At 38.2% G+C, this 18,459-nt stretch overlaps 1 protein-coding gene across 1 annotated transcript in view; it reads left to right on the forward strand.

The window, feature by feature from the left end:
- The window catches only part of GMDS (GDP-mannose 4,6-dehydratase), a 407,324-nt gene that overhangs the window by 38,934 nt on the left and 349,931 nt on the right, over positions 1-18,459 (forward strand). The window lies entirely within an intron of this gene.

The raw sequence follows: 18,459 nt of genomic DNA on the forward strand, positions 1-18,459 counted from the left end.
CTTGTTTGGAACAGGAGAAACTTGATGGTGTGATGTGACTTGCCAGTCTTGGAAGGACCTTAAAGACCGTTCAGTTCCAACACAGGCAGAAACACCTCCCACCAGACCAGGTTGCCCAAAGCCCCATTCAACCTGGCCTTGAGCACCTCCAGGGATGGGGCATCCACAGTTTCTCTGGGCAACCTGTGCCAGTGCCTCAGCACCCTCAGTGTAAAGGATTTCTTCCTTATATCCACCTACCCTTTAATTTATAATAGTTACCCCATATCCTATCACTACACTCCCTGATACTTTTCCCCTTTTTCTGGTAGAGACCCCCTTTGAGTACTGGAAGAACTTCAGAGGAGTATTGGAAAAAACTTTTGTGAAAGGTTATGGGGTGCGATGGCCTAATTTCAGGTAGAGCCAATGTCAAATCAGTTGATCAAATTTTGAGTACTCAACTCTGTGTTTTTACTTAAATTTCCATGCTCAACAAGCAGACTAAAGCTTTAAGGAATATTGTGGAAATTGGCAATCTTCTATTTTGTGGTAAACTACTTCCAGGGAGCAGTATTGTTCTTCACATTTCTTTACTAGATCTTATTCCCTAGGTTACTGTTAACGTTGGTCAAGGGCAGATTTGTAAATGCTAACTTCACTTCAGAAGGATTTGTTTAATACTGTAAGAATAATTGCTGCATCACTTTATTAAGTATGCTGCACTGGTGTGTGGCTAAGCAGTAGAGCAAGTGATTTCAGTCTTGTCTTGTTTTTTTTAAACAGTGTATGAAGAAAAGCAGTAATTGCCTAATAGGTAAATTTCTTAGCATATACTTTAACACAACCATTAGCTTGTTTGCTTGTAACAAAGTGGTTTCTGTAATGGGCCTATCTTATAAGAATAATTTCTTTCTTAATTCTAGTTAGCATTTTATATTAGTTTGGCATGACTGGTTGGATTTTTTTTTGATTGTAGTATTTTTGTTGTCTCCCCATCTTTCTGTTTGTTCCTGCCTTTTATTTTTGTCATGCAATTGGATATTAAGTCTGTTTTCCTGTGCTTTAGTTATCTGAGGAACTTCCAGAGTTCAAGTGCATTGCAAGAACGCTAGGTGGCTTGTCTTCTGAATAAACCTGAGTGTTTGGTTTTGTGTTTTTTTTTTGAAAATACTGATGTTAAGCTGTATATGCTATGGATGTAGACCATATCCTAAAGAGGATGGCCTGGACAGCTGAAATAACTGTGGGCTTTCTTGCAGAACTGGTAAGAGGATGTTCTAGTTGGGTAATCCTGACCAGTAGGCTAAGTTGAATGCTTAAAACTGATCTGGCACCCCTAGTTTGCAGAAGTCCAACAACTTTTATCAAGAGGTGGTAAGTTTTGGCTTTAGCATGTTAACAATTTAATCTCATTTACAGCAAGTCATTGGACACTAGTGTGATCGAGATTTGATTTTTCTTGGAAACAAAATCCCCAAATGAGGAAGACTATAATTATGCTATCTAAAGTCTGTGGCCAGAGACCATTTTCATTCTGCTACCGATTTTTAGCTTTCTGAAGCATGACAGCTTTGTGAGACTGATATGGCTGTCTCTTTTGTAACTAGGAGTCATCAGGGCACTACTGAACTTGATAAATCTAATTCTGAAATTGCGGCCATGTGACAGTGAGAAGAGACATGTATGTGAGCTTTTAGTTTAGGAAGGAGGCTGACAGTGAAATAAGGAATGTGGAAATGCAGAAATCCTGAACTGTTGTGACCCTCTTCTAGAGAAAAATAAAAGTTTTTGAATAGTTCTGGTGTCTCTGGAATTAAATAAATAAATAAATAACTGAAAGCTGTTTTAATATGCTTGGTACTCTTTCCTATTTGTATGATTTTTATAATAAATGATTTGAGACTGATAATCTTGTTCTTCTGCACTGTGTGAACATGCATTGAACCATGCAGTAGAGTGGAAGTTGAAAATTGTATGGGTTTCTTTCTGTTTTAGTCTTACACGGATTAGCACTAGACAGCCATGGCACGCAGAACGATCTAAGGTCTTGGAAAGTTTTAAAAGGAAGACACTGTTGACTTAGGGGCTGTGAACCTTTGTCTTTAAACATAGTTTGTTTCCTTTGGAATTTGTCTTCCTTAAATCTTAAAATCTTTAAATGTAGGAATTGAAGGAGTTTTTGTGAACACGTTCTTCTAGTGAATGCCAGTGTCAGAAACGTGAGCAGTTTTTCATCACCCTCCCTCTTCCCTCTGTGGAAAGGGAATGTTTTAAGTTCTGCTGATGCTTCGTTCAGTGGTAGGGGGACGAAAAGAAGCCCCCATGCAACGCAATTTGAATTACAATAACCAGAAGGTTATTTTTAATATAGTAAAAATGATAGCTAAGTGAAACTGCTTATTCACAAGAACTGAAAATAATTTGCCCTATTAAGGTTAAAGGGAGCATTTGGTATGACATGTACTCCATTAACACCTCATTTTTCTTAAGGACGGATTGTCCCTGAGGTGGTATGTTAATTGAAAAACCAGTGGTATTGCATAGGGTTTTTGTAATTAAAAAAAAAAAGTTGCTGTGAGACCAGTCTCTGCTGTCAGTTTGGATTCAGGTAGGTTGAAATATCACTCAATCTTCTGTTGGAATTGAGGAAATAAGAGGCTTCCTCTTAGCTGCTGAGGGAGTTGTTTATGAGGAATGTCCAGAAGGGGCTGTGAGCTCCTTGTCACTGTTTTCTAACAGGACATCCACCCAGCATTTAATTACTCTCGGCTACAAAATGTGGAAGTTCAGTTCTCTTTGGAACCAATCCAGTATTTTGATATCCTTGATCAATTGCCAAATTAGTGAAAAGGTTTCACACCAGGTTAGAGTTCCTTAGTTCCTCCACTTTTCCTGTGTCATAATGTAGCTGGAGCAGAACAGCATCAAAGCTTTCAGCCATATTCTGTTATACAAGTTTGATTTCTTTATATTTATATACATGTCAACACAACCAAACATGTACAAAAGGTTTAAGAGCATAATCAGCTTCCAGCACAGTGACAGTATGTAAGTTTTTCCTGTGCAAAAGTGGTATTTCAGTCTGCAGGGAAGGGAAAAAGTTTGTCCTTTCTCCAACATCTGTGTTGGTATATTTGCAGGTGTGAGAAGATGTCTGCAAGAGTAGATTAGACGGTGTCGCTTTTTAAAATATTTTTTATTAAAGTGATAATTTATAGCTAAACTTTGACTTGTGTGTTGGTTTTCCGTGATGTCAAATGATGACTGAAAATGTTGTGCTGCACCAAAACCGAAGGTGTCGCATCAAGCTGTAGCCGTGCAGTTCCTGCTCTGGGGACACGTGAGTGAAAAATTGCTGTTTCTCATGATGGAGTGATACCTCTTTCAGCCCCTGCTCTACCACAGATGAAGAAGCTTAAAATCCCAAACACTTACCACATGAGATGAGAGAAGATACAGCGGACTGATTATTTGCAGTTGAATCACCCTGTTGGTGATTATTCCATTAATCCCAAGTACAGAGAAAGAAGTGTAGAGCAGTATAGGGGCTGGCTTGTGAAGGCTGGATCTTAAAGTTTCTCTTGTATCAGAATGATGCGATGTGGCCTTCATTTGCATCTTTTACATGAGAACATCTTTATTTAATGCGGTGGATAATCTGGGAAGTGTTTTCAGGGGTCTGTGAACTGACACTGGTTCTAAAATCTGTATTAGTCTCCCTGGTATGTGAGATAATCTGTTGTCAAGTCTGTTCAAGTTTTAAAATAGGCTAACAGCTTCAGATGTCTTGATGAAAGCCTTGCAGGAAGATACTTGCAGCCTCTGTTACAGACCTGTTAAGCTGTTCTGTGATCTGTAATTCCATCACTGGGTCTTCAGGATGCCTGTGATATCCAAAGCTGTACTCTACTATTCAGCTGCGAGAAGTGGTGTTTGTGTTTTAATTCTAGATTACTTTGGAGGTGGAACCCCACATCTGTATAAATAATTCAGCCTAACATAGTATTGAAGGATTCAGCGTTATCTTAGAATTGCCTTATACTTTGAAACACGGAGGAAAGATTCAATTACTTGATCTGAACGCATTTGTTCTGCATGGGGTACTCACTTGCTGTGAGTGTTTTGTCTTAAGCAGGCAGACCAATGACCAAGATTTCCCCTGTAATCTGAGGGAATTTATTCACTTTGAGCTAGACATTAATAGATAACATTTTACCTAACGTGGACTGAAATGTTTTTAGGGAATTATGAAGTAATGTACTAATATTACCTAATATTGCTGTAGAGCTTTGGAAAATTGGTGGTATTTGATCTGAGGAAGAGTTGTATCTGTGCTACGTTGCATGATCCTTAAATAGCATGCCTATTAGTCCAGAGTGTTTGTGCTATTAAAAAACAAAGTACAAGCTCCCCTTCCTTTTTTCCCCTGCTCTGTTAGTTTTTTCTCAGCTGTGCTTTTCATGAATAGGAAGGTTAGTAACCTTCAGACAGCCCACTGATTTGCACCGTTTTGGAATACTGTTAACCAGTTTACATTTCAAACTGTTATTTGTGTAACAGCAATTGGGAAGGTTAAAATACTTGCACTTAGTTGATGGAAATGTATATATTAGTCTTAGAATGGCTACCTAATGCGTACACAAACCTCCTGCTTCAAGCAATCTGAGTATATTTTTCAGTAGTGCAGATGTTCTGCATAGCTAATATACTCAAATCATTTTCAGTGGCAAAGATCAGATTTATTCATCTGCAGTTCACAGATCAGTAAACTTGGTGTGGTTCTAGAATTTGGTAATACTATAGTAATGCTATAGCATTCTAGAGATTTAATTCTTCTACCCTTCAGCAAATTCCATCTTCAGGAGGCATAACTGAAATAAAGCACCTGAGATAAGTTCTCCCACTTTGGGAAAGGAAACTGTGACTAGGCTGTATAGCCTTCCTTTTTTGAAAGCCATGCAAAGGACATCCATGGATCCAGGTTTCTAGAATTTTTTAAGTCAGTTTAGGATATTTTTATTAAAGAAACAAGTATCATTCATTTAACGTGCATTCTAAAATCTCTAATCACTTGTGTTGTTTTTTCTTGTAAATTGCATAGTGTAAAGAAATTATAGAAGAAATCAATAGTTCATACCATAACATTTTTTTTCCATAATTCACTGTAAAATACTACAAAACTTTCTGTGAACACCAAGTGACACACTGAAGTATGGGAAGTTAAAAACACTTCTAAGAATAAGGCATTGCAGTTTAGCATCTATTGTACTTGAACTTCTGTACTTTCCCCTTTTGTAATAACTTGTAGCATTTTTTTTGCATGATAAAATAAACTCACTAAGGGCCTCATTTTCTCAGGAACAATATGTACAGTGGCATATGTAGCAGAAGAGTTATGTAAATTGTAGCTGGCAAGCTTTAATAAAATATTCCCAATTCGTGTGTATTGACAAATTGCTCATAAGCAAAAAAAAAAAAAGTTTTTAAGAGTTAAAAAGAATCTTCTTGTTAGAAATAATGATGAAAAGCCTAGAGAAATGTTGCAATATTTCCTGTATAGGCTTGAATTTCATATGGAAAAAAGATGTGGGAGGATTGCTTTAGACAGCAAGCTTAATTTTTTAGCCTAGTTATTGTGCATCTGGTGATATCAGGAGGAAATAATTTTATAAAGAGAAGGCCAGAGAAAGAAGCGATGAGATGCAATAGAGCTTCTTGCCAACTATTCTACAATGTACTCAATGGTTGTTGACAGGGAAGCTGAAGGCTTCTTTCTGAGCCTTTCAGTTGATTTAGTACTGCTCTCTGACTAGGTTACCCACAGGTCTGTCTTTGTTTTCATGCTCTATCTATAAAGTATTACTATTGTCAGTAGAATAATCCATTAAGACTGTGAGTTAATTAAAACTCTTCACATAAAACGCTGTCAAGGGTCAGTTAGCAGTCTTTGAATGAGTCAGTCAGTGGATCCCATAGAGGCTGGTGACATTTATATTACCTTAATAGTCTTTCCATTTTTCAGTGAAGCTTTTCTTCTGAATTTCAGTCAAATCCTGTGCAATTTGAAATGACTTGGTGCAGTGCCTGTTGCTTCCACTAATCTTAACATCAGTTCATTCTTGTTCTGTAACAATAGATTTGAATATGTCATTTAATGTTTCATGCAGGGAAAAAAAAGTCTTCCCTCCTTTCATTCTGATGGTGTGAGTTTGCCTGAGTGTCTTCTGAAAAAAGCACTCGTATACAAATGTTAATGAATTTTAATTCCTGAATGTTAATGAATTTTAATTCCGGATGTGTTTTCAGGGCTGTTTGCATACATTCCTATAGTATGTGGGGGTGTTTTATAACCAATCATTTTACACTTACAGGGGAAAAAAGCTTAAAAACAAAATCAGCCTGCTTGGAGGAGATCAAGTCATGCCAGAGGCAAAAGTCAAGGCACATGAGGCTGTTCTTTGCATGTTTTATACTAAGAATGTCAGTACAGCTAAGTCTTTGCCTTTTGTTATGACATCTTCAGAGCTTTAGTTCTTTTCAGCAGAATGACACAAAAAAACTCATGCAATTACTTTGCAATTTGTACTTTAACAGCATGGCATAAACAAGACAAATTTGTTTTACTTAGACACACTGTGTGTTAAAAGTGGGGGGGTAGATTCCTTTTAGTATCTTGCATTACATGTCTAGCAAGTTGCACTGTACGATACATTTTAGTCAATTTGTAAATAAACACAAGCAAAACGAAATATTGTGAAAGTGTTATTAACCTTGTTATTAGCATCTAAGAAATTTGGGTGAGCATGAATAAAAAAACTATTTTATAAGAATGGTGTCTTTTTTTAGCAATGTGAAATGCTTTTGAGTGACTAGATAGGGGCCTCATATTCTGTATGCACGTGTGGGTATATGGAGAAAAACATTAAGTACAAGGAAGTATCTGAAACCACATATGAAATACCTATTTTCTATGGAAAGTAGCAGAGAAAAATGAAACTGTGACAATAGTAGTAACGTGGTATTCCTCACAGGAACAGATGTACAAAAACTTTCACAGAAACCAACACGTTTACCTCTCCTGCATGTCAACAGGCATGCAATGAGCTCAACCTTTGCTGGTCCTGTGCCAGGAACTTTGGAGAAATTCTCACGTTGCATTTCAGCATGATGGGCACCCCTCCTTGTTTGCCTGTGCATCCAGGTGGTAGTTAGCCCTCTCCCTGGCACCAATGCTGGTTAATTTCTGATGCAAACATCACTCACCTGATGGTTAAATTAGTTTGCCAGGCTCAGATTGCACTACAGAAGTACATGTGAATACCTGGAAACACTTTTCAAGTTTGGATCTGAACCTGTTTTCATGTAAACCTGTCATGAGTAAAGTAGAAATACCTGGAAAAACTGAATAGTCACCCTGTGGGTCTAGGACTGTTGTCACTTCTAATTTTCTCAGAACTAGAAGAGTTCATATTCCTGCCACAAGCCATGCAGATATGCCGAGTGCTTGACCTAAACGTTGCATAGGCATCCAGCTGAAAGGAGATTCTGGGAATTTTGCACCAGCTAACGCTGTTCTAGTCCTTCAACTTGTTGAGCTTCTCTTGAAGCAGCAAAGCCGTATTGACAAACAAGACGTCCAAAAACCTGAAGCCGTGGTTTTTTGTTTGGATTTCTGCCACAGGAGCAGAATGGAAAGCTGGATGGCTGCCTGTATTTGTGGATGGTCTGCACACAGCAGATCGCACAGATGGTTGCAGTGCTAATCACAACTCTGGATGAATGAATGAGGCAGTGTTGTCAGATGGGCGGTGTGATCAGCCTCAACGGGGGAAAAAGGGAGGTAGCTGTGGTGCCTTAGATCCTGAAGGATGATTTTTATTTTTTTTTAACCACTATCTCAGAGCAGTTTGTGTAGGGTTCTTTCTGAGTTGTAATAAATCAAGTAACTTCCTACAAAAATCCTGCTGGTGTTAACCCTCATTTTCTTTGAGGGTGGAGTAGAGTTAAACCTAGCTGTCTGCTTGTATACACCTATTAGTTGTCAGCATATTTGCTGATGCTTCTGTTGAGACAAATCCTTCAGTGTATTTCCAGATGCCCAAATTAGATGCAGTCAGCCCCTAAATAGTAAGGATGCTCATCTAGGCAATCCCAGGTAGTATAGTTTGAGGGCACGGGTAATCTGTAGTCTGGTGTTAAGTCACATTTCTGTTACAGTGCCTCTTGAAACATTTCAAGTAATGGATAGTCCTCAAGGGTAGGGATGGGAGGAAAATGGATCATGCCCTTTCTCTTGGAATAAGGTAGAAGGGTAAGACGGATGTTTGATGCAGAGTAGCCTAGTTGATGTGGAAATGACAAACCTTTAAAAGGCTGCTTAAATTAGTTTTCCTAGTGTGATATAGTTCAGTGAAAACTTCCTTTTTCTGACTACTTTTCGCATGTTTTGATTTGATGAATAAGCATTCAAGAAGCTTCATAAGATACAAGACGCAATTTCTTGATGATGTTGTCCTGAACTGCTGGAGGTGTTGTCTTAGCACAGGCAAAAGCCAGGTAGCATCTGAATCTGCAAATATGAAGCATAAAAACTAATCTAAATAGCCATCTGCATGGTGGTGTTAATCTGTAATCCTTAATACTGTTAAAAAGATGACCCTGGTACTTTATTTTAGGAACTTATTTTTTGAGTGTATATATATACATATATACATATACATACATACACACGTATATATATATGTGTGTGTGTATATATATATAAAAAAAAATTATGTTCTACTGAGGTGCTTAGTATCCTGTTCAGAGGAAACTGTTATATTGAATCCCCATTTCTGAAAATCTTGGAAACATTTCTTGTACTTTGCTTTATGTGCATGTGATAGTTAACAAAACCAGTGGAGTTTGTTTCCTGTGAATGATATGGAAATTCTAAATTTCTTTAAAAAATAAAAAAATAAATAAAAAAAAAATAGAAAACAGCTTATTAATAAACTAGATACCAGTTTCTTCATGCTTTACTTCTTTGCAAACTGCTTTATTTGTTCAGTTAGTGTGCCTTCATGTCACTTGGCAACTAAACTAAGGAATTTTTTGAAGATTTAAGCTGGTAATGCTTGTGATGCTGAATTGCTCGGCTTTGGTATGCCGCTATGAACTCAACCAGGAATAAATGTAACAGAACAGCTTACAAAGAAAGTTAGACAGGGAGGTTTCCGTAGTATTTCCTGTAGTTTCTAGGGCGCAAAGTGATTCAAACGAACTGCTAAGAAACCTTGAGATTAGAGGAAATTGCTATGAATACAGACAAAAATGACTAAAATGTGTCCTATGTACTCAGTCTCTCCACAGCTTGTAAAGTCAGTTAAATTTAACTAGTTTCAGGTTTTGTGGAACAGCAAATGAAAGAAGTTAAAGAAATGTTTGTGACAAGCTCTTTAAAGCAATTTGTTTTGATGCTTCTTAAAGACTTCTTTGTAGAAGTTTTAAACAGTTCTTCTGTTTTCAGAGATCTGTGTGAAATTGCATAATTCATCGGAGTAAAACCGAACTGGAAATACTTAGACTTTACGGTTGCTTTACCCTGATTATAGCTCTGCCCTAATCGTAATTAGGAAGCCATTCATAACGCAGCTGCAGACCAGCTAGCTGGAAATTCTTCTGATAATTGTACTTGAACCTGATACTAGGGGGCGATGTGCGAACTCAGACTACAGGTGACTTTTAGTATTTTATGAATTGAATAGGTATTCTGTTGGCAATGTTGTAGTTGCCTATTCCAGATCCTGCTCATGACAGATAGGATAAACAGACATGATTGCTCACTTTCCTTTTCTAAGTTCCCCTTAGACAAAAACCTTGGCAATTGGTGGAACTGCATGTTTTTTTTCCCCTTTCTAAGCTGACAGGGGAAAACTGAAGTCGGGTACGCAAGGCATTGTACAGGATCTGTAAATAAAAGATGACCTTCGCCAACCTTCTCTGAAAAAACATTGCATCCCTTTGCAGTCTATCGCCTAGATAATTCTTATCCTGCTCGGCCTGCCTGGCTCCTTGCCACCAGGAAGCTCAGTTCATGGGGAATCTGAGCACTTGATTAACAAGAGCTAGTCCACGTGGCCCTGTGGAAGAGAGGTATCAGGTCTAATGTCCACTTTCAATCAATCTATTTTAATAAATATCAGTGCTCTTAGTATATAATTAGGCATCTTCATCAGTGGCTGTCAGCACTTCCAGAGGAAGGCATGCACTATCTGAATAGGTAGTTGCATTCATTGGTAAATTATGTACCTAATCAAGATGTACCAGCCATGTATTTCTTTATTTACAATTGGACTATAGAACGTAACTGCAAAAAAATAAAATAAAATAAAAAATCCTAGACTATATAAAAGCAAACAACAAAACTTTTTGAAGTATATTCAGCCTCTTGTCCAAAAATACCTGACAGCGCAGCTTCTGAGCATAATAAAAACGTGTGGCAAAACATGGATTTCAGAGTGTTGTCTTTGGAAAAACGGTTTAAAAGCATTGTATTCAAGTATTTGTAGAGTGTGTTCCTTCGATTTGCCAAATTGTTCCCAAGATTTTGTGAGGATGATCTTTCAGGAGATATAGGAAGCGCTTGTCATCTCAGGAGTCCTATCATTTGTGTGTCTTTTTCATTGTTTTGAAGCATAGCTTTATGTATTTAAGACTCAAAATACTTAGCGTGCCCCTGTTTCAGGTAATAAAAACACCTGTAGAGTAGAGACTAAGGAGCAACTAATCTTGGTCACTAAAATATTTACAACAGTGTGGATAGTGTTGGGGGTCACCTATTAAACATCTCTCTCGCTCTTTCTGATCTTCACTAATAAACCTGAAATGAAGAGAGGAATTACACAAACAAGCAGAGTTCCTGAAAAACTGTTTGTGCTTCAGGGGATGTCAGACCACTGAGTGCTGGGCTTCCACCATGCTGAATGGGAGAAGTAATGCCTGAGAGCGGATGATCAGCTACAGCACAAGGGGTCTTATCCTAGGGTTTCAGCTGTCCAGGAAACACTGGTTGCTCCTATGACTTGCAGGCTGTATCACTGCTCTGCCAGACCACCAAGACTATACTGCTGTATCAGTTTGGTGCTGCGTGTATCAGTGCTGTCACTCAACCTAAGCAAGTACTGCAAGACTGAGAGCTGTTGAAGCTCAGAAATACCAGCTGAGCATTCCTGACTGCATTTTCAAACTTATAACCATGGAAACACTGAAGAAAAATGAAGTTGGCTTACTGCACATTGCTTCTCTATTGCAACTATAACATGATTTCCTTCTGTTCTTCTTTGTCTGTAAATAAATGAAGTTTCAGACTAAATTCCTAAGTTCATATTTAAAGCTGATGAGTAGAGAAGATTGAATTCAAACTCTTTTCTCCTGTGTACATTCATTTACATCTCCCTTGTTATGTTTGGTCTCATGCAAGTGAGATAGCAAGTGTTATGTTTGTGTTGTTTGTCTGAAATAATATACCTTGCAATCCTTTATTTAAAAAAACAAAGTGTGGGGACAATCAGAGGAGAAGAGGTCTTAGGATAAAGTTAAAGTAATATATGCTCAGGCAGTGAACATCGGTGTCAGAAAGCCTACTGGATTATCAGCAGGGGACTCTGGTGATATGATGGTGAAAGCAGCTCTAACCTCAGCAGCTGTCGTAGGAGGAAAAAAGCTCCATCAAAAGCTCCATGGGAATAAAGTGGGTTCTCATCTGGTATGACACATGTTGAGCTATGGTCATAGGTTCAGGTGGCCTTGCCAGTTGCAGTCAAAGCAACGTTAACTGCTTTTGCTTTGATGTTTCCAGGTTGTTGATGGTAAAGATGCCACGTTAAGATTATGGCTAAGACTTCATCTTTTCCTCCTTGTGTCAGTTCACAAAATTACTTAGGTGCTGTGATCATAACAGACGCCGTGTTTCTTCCAAAACTCTTTCTGGACGTTATGGCTTTTTTTCATTGCAGCAATGAATCCTGACTCTTTCAAAATGTGAGGCTAAGATCCTACTTTTCAGAAGCTGCCCTGCAGTTTAGTTCTGAGTTCACTGGTTTCTTTGCTCTGTGCAACCAGGTCTGCTTGTCCGGATTTCCACCAAGCAGTGTTTGGTCTTAGTTATTTTGCATTTGTTTGCAGATCGAGAGGTTTCAGCAGTAAGGTCTGGTGGATTAGTCTGGGTGCTAGAGGATGGGCATATCCAGAAAGCTCGTGGCTGCTGCTAGTGGGAATTGCTGCTACTGCTTTGGAAAGGTGAAGGACCATGAGGGTGGACAAAACCATCATCTTGTGGCTGTTAAGTGTTGCAGGTTTCCATTACAAACACTACGTAGAAGTTTTAATTTTCTCGTGGACTGTCATCCATATGATTTGTGTTGCCATGTTTATAGAGCTTTTTGACACATTCTTACAATCCCTGTGGTTTCACTAGTGAGACAGAAAAATATAGCTAGGTTTTTCTCAAATTTAGAGTTCGTAATTGGTTTACTTTAGTATACTGCCCACATTCATATCAGAAGAAAGATGTAATGTATTATGGCTTCTTACATGAATTTGGGAAAGGCTTGTTCTTTAAAATCTTTAAAGCTGCTTTACTGATACTTTTCCTCTTTACAAAAATAGTTCTTTGGACACATCTGAAAACTAGCAGTTATTTTTGGGTACCTCAGTGTTTGAGTGTTTAGAGGGCATGATTTAAAAAAAAAAAAAAAGCCTGTCAAGCATCTGACTGTCTTCACTGGGAAATTTGTGGTAAGCATATTTGGAAATAACACATTAGGTATCAGATTTTCTTACAATCATTAAAAAAAACAACAACAACAAAAAAAAAGAAACAAAACATAAACACACACCTTAGTGTAATCAGTTTGGTGTAATTCATTTTACCCAAACTAAGATTTTTTTTTGTATGACAGCTGCAGGCTGTTGGATATCATAGAATCTGATTTAGACTGCTTTGATACTCAAAAATGTCAAAAATCACTTAGGCAGCATTGCACTTCCATTTGTTTCTGTTGTTGGCTTGATCTAAGCCAAAACTCCTAACTGGTTGCCTCTCCTAACTGTAAGGCTCACTTTTAATTAAACAAGGTTATTATTCTGTTTGTATTGGCTCTAGAAAGGCACAGAAAGTTTTTTAAGACAAGTGTCTATGCCCAGGTTCGCAGTAAAATAGCTATAAATATTGATGATGCGGGTAACATTGTTCTGGATAAAGATAACTGCAAAGGGAGGAAGGAAGAAAAAGTTTTTGCTGTTGTATGTAACAGCACTTGCAGTTCTTAATATAACTTAATAGTTTACCAGTGGAATAGCGTTGGAAGTCAGAAGGAGCTCAGACTCGGAAATAACATGGTGATTCACTTTTCCAAAGCAACTTCGCTTTTCTTTTAAATGACTCTTAATTGAAAAAGGACAGAGTAATGTAATTAGAATGCCTCTGATGTTGCTAATAGTTCTTCCTCATGTCTAGTTTTTTGTTGTACTGCATTTAATGCATTACAAAAACCTGCAATTGTGAGGAATGTTAAAAATTGTATTTTTTTAAGAATTTATTACCTTTTGACTTTTTCTTTTTCGAGAACAAAAGGACACTTGTTTTCCTATTCTTACTTGGCCAGAATACAAATCTGAATAGCAAAATAGCTACTGCATTTGTAGGGTGGCAGCTTTAATAAATCAGTTAAAAACTTCAGAGTTCATAATTCTTCCTTTTTTCAGTATGGAGGATTTTTTTAATGCATGCTTTAATGCTTTACCTCAAATGCTGCCTTGAAGACTTGAGACAAAGTCCAGCACTGTTCTGTTTATAGTAGCTACAAAAAATACTTATTTCCTCCATAAATCATTGAAAACGATTAGAAGTATGCATTTTTCAGCAAAAATAACATTACACTGTATTACTCTTTCAGATTTCTTTTTTTTTTTTTTTGAAAGAAGGCCGTTATGTCATGCTATAAATAAATGAATAGTTTTTATTATGGATTGTTATTAAAATCATTTAGATGTTGCTTTAGAATGGTATACGTTCACTGCTCCAATGAATCTGTCACTGCAGTCCAACTTAAGTCACTGAAGTAGCATTAGTCTATAGTTATATGAAAGTTTAAAACTCGATGAAGCTTGTAGAAGGCTACTAGTGCCACCAGTTCTATGTATCTTAATGAAAGTATATATTTTTTCCTTTAAATCAGTATAAAGAAACATTGTGATGGTGCAACGTTGGTGGAAAAAAATCCTTCAAGAAATAAAAACCCGTGTCCTGTGTCTGAATTTGTACCTCTTCTCTTCATGTTTCTTCCCCTGAACAGGCTAATTAAACCTATCAAAATTTGACTTCAGAGCACAGCTATAGCTTGTAATTCAAAAGGAGTTCGGGATTGTTATGAATGACTTTGATAATTGACACCATCTATATTTTGAACTGCCATGAACTCACCGTTGTAGTCTTATTCTTAAGGGTATGTCATTAGCCTTTTTCAACTGTGAACTTTGTGAGTATAACTATCTTTGGTCTTTGTTGGAAAAATATGGCATTTTTTCCCAAAAGGAAGTCTGAAAACCTGGTATAGGAGCTGCAGAAAGTACAGAGAAGGTCTATAAGCATGTGACACGGATAGATATTTCATCATACCCACCTTAATAATATGAAAAGTATTAAAAAGATATAAACCGTCCTCAAACACTGCATCTGACTGAAGTTGTTGTGTTTTATGTTCTCAGGCTCTACTCCCAATATATTTGCAGATGGGCAGGCATTAGAAGCAAGGAAGACAGCGCAGTACTCAGACTCTCTCCCCTGCTATGTTACCCAATGATGTGATGGTTTTTCTGTGGCTGTCTCTCTTCTGGGCTGGAGCCGGGTTTTGCAGGTTCTGGTTGATACCTACTCTGTTTTAGAAACAAGTAGAGATCTGGGCTGTTGGTGGACAGTTTCGTTAGGATCTTCAGCAAGATTTCTCAGTGATTTGTATGGCTTTGTTATAAAATTGCATGTTTGTGTGGGATGTCATCTTCACCACGGTACTGTGGAGATGTTTCCTCTAAAATGTTCATACCCCCACTCCAATCCTCTTCTCTGAGAGTCCCTTCTTCTCTTTGTAATGGTTATGGTACACCTGCCTCACTTGTGTTAGGTTTTAATTCCTTATCCTCCTTCTGTAAAAACAAACAACAACAAACAAACCATCTCTATTCTTTCCCACAGAATTCAAGGAAATGTAATGAGAACTCTATATCCTACTCGTGATCTCTCTTCACTTGTTTGTCTGGTGCTTTCTGCTTCTCTTTCTTTAGTAGAAAGGAGCTGTAGGGAAGGAGGATTCCTCTCTAAATTACAAACGTTCAGGTAGGATGTGTAGCTTAGTTCTTGATTCCAGGAACTCTGTGGGAGGTTACTGGAACTGGTCACATCAAAGGACGATGTCTTGCATTTGGGATTGCTTTTACAGCCTTATCTGAATGTGTCAGTATGTTTGAAATTAGTCCATGGGTACAAATGCGATTTCCCCGTGAAGAACAGTACAAAATAGAGGAGACTTGGATAGTTAAACAAGCTATTTAATTCCCCTTACTTTCAGTTTTCTGTATAAATGATCCTATTCTTTGCTCATAGATCAAGTCAAATGTTACTTTTATTTTAGATGTTTGTGGTAAGGCTCTAACTCTTGTATATGTCTCAATTTCTTTGCTCTGTTGGAAGGGGTTTTCTTTGATAGCACGTCAAAGTTTATTGAAGTTCTTGACATTAACTACTGTATTAAATATAAAATATTGCATCCTAAGGTTGTCTCACTCTAGTTTATATGACTGTTTTCTTTTGTCTGGGAATTTTACAGACATGTTGTAAGACAGCTGCAGTTGGAAGCCTGCTGCTGTGTATTGGAAGCCAGCTAAGTATCATTCTTTGCATATGCTTTCAAGCTTCTTTGGCTGAAGGTGGTGAAGTGATTCTTCAAGTCTGATATGTCAGTGTGCTGATGAAGAACTGCTTTAACTGAGGCGGTTTATGTAACCAGTCTTGTCAAACTGTTTTGACTGTTCAAAATGGTCTGGAGCCAGGTCTCTCTACGATTCTACCTAAAGTAGTTTATAGCCTATTGTCTTTTATTAAAATGGATGTGTTTTTTTTTTTTTCCACAAAGGGAAGTACTTCTGTCTTCTGAGGCTTTGTGACTCGAAGCAAAAGCTGCTACCTCTAACAAAAATTGAACTTTCTTGCTAATTACCAAGTTCCCTTAATGCTCCTTTCCTGGTTTAGTGATCCTGGAACACTGAAAGCTCTATAGTATAAGTCAAAATACATAGCTTCAGTACCAGAATTTATATGCATAACGTAGGCTTAAACCACTTAACAGAGCTTGCTTAATAATTCATAGCTCCTTGATCCTGTTAGGAAAAGATTGAAGCTGCTGCCCTTACAAGCTGCAAACTCTTAGGCACTTTGCTGTTCTGATTACCATTCTTACTGACGGCTGCTATACTGAAACGAAAAGGAAGGGAAATGTGAAAGTTGGGGGCTTTCTGTGATAATGTGTCATAGTGCAGGACAGCTCGAATCTGCATTGTGTGCGATTAGCAGACAGTAAATCAGCTGTGCCGTGCTACAGCCAGAGACCAGTAGCTTTCACACTTGCTGCCTGTTTCCCACTCATTGTGAAGCCCTGCCCTATCACTTGATAGACCTGGAAAGGAAGCACAGAGGAAGCAAATGCCACTGCTGGTTCAAAATGTTCCAGTGCGATTGGAAAGTCTGAGCAATGGCCCGGGTGAGAAGAACAAGACCTTATTGACAGGGTTCAATCCTAGTTGAGTCTGTTTCACGTCAACTTCCTAAGCAATCACAGCCTTTCTTTCTTCATCTCCTTTGCACTCCCTGGGTTTCCCACTTTCACCTCCTTTTTGTTTAGTTTGGTCGAATGCATAACCAAGGGGTCTTAGGGAGTTTTCCCCGATCCACCTCTGCTAAATCCTGGGGTATTTACTAAGAGAAACAACTACTTGAAAGGCTTTTGGGCCCAACCACGTATTTCTCCAGAGTTTCCATTGCCCTTTCTTTGCTTCTCCCTTCAATGGGATCTTGTTCTGTGTGATGTCCAGGAGCACATACTGTTCCAGTGATTCCATGGCACACATGGCTTGTTTGTTCCAGATCAACCAGTGCCATGGTCCGTTCTGGTTACAGGCACTGGGAAGTTGCGAGTAGGAAGCTGTGAGCACATGCACATTGTACGTACATTGGGAGGAGTACGTGTAAGCTGAGACTTCTGTGGTTTTAGGCTCTTCTAGGCTGTGTAAGACTTCGAAGCATTTGCACCATCAAGGCTTTAATTTCAGCAATGCTGGAGTTTTAAACACACAGTAGTACCCTGCACCCTGCCATTGTGTGTCAATTTAAGCATGATTTTGCCATCAACGTACTACCCTCCATAGGCCATCCTGCTGCTTTAGGGCCTCCTGGTGCTTCTCAAATTTCTTTCTTCATTTTGTTATTCTCCTTAGGCAGTCTGAGATGAGAAAAGTTCATTTAATCTTAGGTGAGAGGTTGCTCTCCAGAAAGATGGTTTAAAAAAAAAAAAAAAAAGGACCAAAGAGCTGTGTGTTCAGTTTTGTACTTCGGTGTCTCTGGCCAGGATCATGTCAGGGCAGATGCACATAACAGAGCTTAAGCATGTGAGCAAAGGTGGTATTCCATGTTTTTATGGCGTTCCTGAGGCAAGGCAATTGACTCTGGAATGCTCTTACATTATTAAAGGAAACAATTAATTCAAGAAAGCAAAAGAAACAGACTATGGGCATGACTGATATTCACTGCATTGGTTAGCCCTCATTCCAGAGGGGTGAACTTTGCTGGATTTGCGATGGTACATATAAATTTGAGGATAATGTGACTTTCTGTATTTTGAAATCCTGGCAATAGTGATGCCAGGAAAATCATTTTCTTTCAGGAAAACATGTGCTTTGAAGCATTTGCTATTGGGGAGTTTTGTAATTTTTTTTGACAGGCATTCAAAAAGGAGAGGAGAGAGGGGGAACACCTCTCTACCCTCAATGATATACAAATAATGGTAGAGGCCTGTATTCAGTAATATAAATATGAAGTGTGCTAGGGATGTTTTTTGAAAAACTCAGTAGGTCAAGCAGAATGATTGCTCTTTAGACTGCTTATGGAAGGAGTGTGAGCACAGAGATGTGTGTGACATGGTGCTACAGAAACCTATTGGTATGTTGTCAGTGCACTAAACTTTAGAATGTTTTTCCTTCCCTATCTCCAAAATAGTTCAAATTCAGTAACTGCTGCGGTTAGGATATTTTGGAAAGATGTCCCCAGACACTTTATAATGGAACTTGGGAAGAGATTCAAGAGACAGGAGTTCTCAACCAGCATTTGTAAGCAAGTTATTTTAAAATATACTGCTTCTTAATCTAAAATTAACCAAAAAGCATCCCTAG

The sequence above is a fragment of the Anas acuta genome, chromosome 2 (genome assembly GCF_963932015.1).
Source record: "Anas acuta chromosome 2, bAnaAcu1.1, whole genome shotgun sequence".
Taxonomy (NCBI): domain Eukaryota; kingdom Metazoa; phylum Chordata; class Aves; order Anseriformes; family Anatidae; genus Anas; species Anas acuta.